At 44.0% G+C, this 2,877-nt stretch overlaps 1 long non-coding RNA gene across 1 annotated transcript in view; it reads left to right on the forward strand.

The window, feature by feature from the left end:
- The window catches only part of LOC122546453, a 3,419-nt gene extending 1,943 nt beyond the window's left edge, over window positions 1-1,476 (forward strand). Inside the window, exon 2 of the long non-coding RNA XR_006310746.1 lies at window positions 1,315-1,476. This is a non-coding gene — a long non-coding RNA (uncharacterized LOC122546453). The remainder of the gene's footprint in view (window positions 1-1,314) is intronic.
- Window positions 1,477-2,877: the final 1,401 nt, after the last annotated feature.

Below are 2,877 nucleotides of genomic sequence, written 5' to 3' on the forward strand. Positions count from 1 at the left end.
CTTATTCATGTTCAGGTCAGTGAGCACACCGTCTTGCAGTCAGCAAAGCTGTTGAAAATTATTTTTGGAAAATGCTTGAAATCAGATACGGTGCTCCTCGGTCTCACCACTGTCAGCAAAACCCTGACCATCTCCAAAATCTGCCCGGCCTGCTTCGGTACTTAACCAGACAGTTATTCACGCATTCTGTCACAACAGATCAGTTGGCGACATACCTGAACAACAGGGATATGTTTGGGGCAGACTGGCTAATGGATTAGCATAGAGTTAGTGCTGGTCCAAACGCAGTTCAACATTCGAAAGGATCAACTGACATCAAGCATGTCCTGCAAGATTATCTTTTCTGATATGTCACCTAAAGTCAATAATTCTGCACACTAGACCGATTCCTGATTGAATGTGTAATGAGTACGATGGATATCAGCAGCACGTGGTATTTTGCGTTGAATCCTTCATAAACCATATCCAGTGTATGTCAGATAAACAACATCAGAATCCATGTGGAATTGTGCAGCTCCGTTGATGTCAGCATAATGTTAGCTCAATACCTTTGTGTGTGGCTTGAGCTGGAAATATCTATGCAGTTTGTTTCAGAATTGTTCTGACCATAAAAAAATATTTTCTAAAAAACCCAGTTTTCATTAGTCAGAGGGAAATGAGTCTTGGTGGGTTACTTTTCAGAGGGTCAGTGTAGATTAGTAGGGCCGAAGGACCTGTTTCCGCACTTTAGGGAATCTTATCTAATCTTAACAGCAAAGTATCTTTACTGAAGGACAGTCATCCTTGGATAGTCCCTACTTTTCGACTGTTCAATAAGCAAAAAGTTCACCCAGTTATTCAGTTTATTTTCATGACTCAACATGATGAAAACAATGCACAAATCACAGCAAGTGGTTTTAAGATGATGAATTACCAAACACAAGAACTATTTATAATTAGGTGCAAGGAATTTTTGGAAGTGTCCCTCTATCTGAGCGAGGAAGCTTGCTTCAAGTTCCACCTGTTTCAAAACCGTGTTGCAACATATCATAACAGATTAATAATCAAAGTTCTACACTAAGCAGCGAAGTGCGTAACTCGGTTAGCTCAATCAGTTGAATAGCTAGTTTGCAATGCAGATTAATGCCGACAGTGTTATTTAAATTGCCGTACTAGCTGAGGTGACTGTAAACGACTGTCCCACTCAACCTCTCCCTTATTTGAAGCTTGATGACTGTCCAGTTAAACTAACACCAGTCGGCTATGTCTAATGAGGGAACAACCCTGTCATTCCGTAGGAGTATGAAACGTAACCTTTCCATTTCGGATCCACAGGCTCACCCATAAACACTTCCCCGGGGAAACTGCCGCAGATCTGTTCTGGAGCTAAGATGGCTGCTCTGAACCAACCCCAATCGTTTTCTTTCTACCCGTCATATCGTCATCCAGTGCAGAGGCACGAAAAGGAACTGAGTGAACGAGACCTATAGGACAGGTCTCTCAATTCTGGACCAGCCCCAAGGCGATAAGAAGGATGACTTTGCAGGGTCCACAAGACTTTTTACTTTGGATCCAGTCAGCCGAGGGGCATTCCCTGTGTTGTGTGTTACGGACGCTTTGGTCTTTTCATTGCACCCTAGAAGGCCTCGTTCATTCCGTTCATCCAATGTATATTCCACAGTCTTCTACACTGCATTCTGAATTAAGTCATTACCTAACTCAGTTTTTGAAAACTGTCCACCTGCATCTCTGTGTCTCTACCTATCATCTTCTCGAGCTGCTACATCCATTTTTATCTCAAAATCGTTGAATGTCCACAATCTACATCAGTTACTACAACCGTATCTATCATGATTAAATTCGTCCAGACCCTACATCCCTCCCTATCTCTCTACCCGACTCCCAAGTGTGAAACTCCACTCTGCCTGTATAACCGTCGGCAGCTCATTATCTGCTCTATGGCTGTGAATTGCTGCAGAATCTATGCTACTCCATAAATGTCCAGACTCCTCCAAGCCCTGCAACCACTACCTATCTCTCCGAACTCCTCCAGCTCCTTTACACTCCCTATATGTCTAAGCAAATCAAGCCCCTTCACTCATCCATATCTCACTGACCTCAGTCTGGCCATTCCCCCACCCAATCTCTCTCACCACTTCCGGCCCCTACGGCTTTCTGCCTAACCTACAGCCGCAACAACTTTCCCTATCTCTCTAAACACGCACCTACTTATGACACTCTAGACATAAACCTCTCTGTCTATCTCTCGAAACACTTGCATTCCCTAAATCCCTCCCTATCTCTCGAAACTCTTCTAGCCTCCGCACCCACTCACATTTCTGTAAACACCAGCCGCTACACCCCTCCTGAGCTCTCTCACCACCTCTAGCACCTACAGCCCTCCCTATCACTAGAACCAACTCCAGCTGTCACTAACCTCCCAATTTCTGTCTCTCTAATCAACTCCACATCCCTAACCCCTCGCTATCTCTCTTGCCAGTCACACACCACTATTTATTTATCTCATCACCTCAGCCCCCACGCCCTTCTCTATCTAGCTAGCTCCAGCCCAAAATTCCTCCCTACCTCTTTAACCTCTAGCTCTGGCAACGCTCCCAATATCCTGAAAATAAATAAAATCTCAGTAGCCTGTTCTCGCATGCACAGGCCTCCCTATCTCTATCAGATCTCCAGCCTTGCTCTTCTCTTTCATTTAAATCCTCCAGCAACATCACGATTATCTCCTCCAGACTTCAATTCTGCTTACTTATGTAACTTTGGCCAAAATTTGCACTCTTCCAAAATTCTGTCATTAACACCTGCCATTTTCCATACTTCTGTCAGTAAAATGCTCCACGTTCAATTCCATGTTGTATTTCTTCCACTCGGTTCAACCAT

Source organism: Chiloscyllium plagiosum, unplaced genomic scaffold (assembly GCF_004010195.1).
Source record: "Chiloscyllium plagiosum isolate BGI_BamShark_2017 unplaced genomic scaffold, ASM401019v2 scaf_65906, whole genome shotgun sequence".
Taxonomy (NCBI): domain Eukaryota; kingdom Metazoa; phylum Chordata; class Chondrichthyes; order Orectolobiformes; family Hemiscylliidae; genus Chiloscyllium; species Chiloscyllium plagiosum.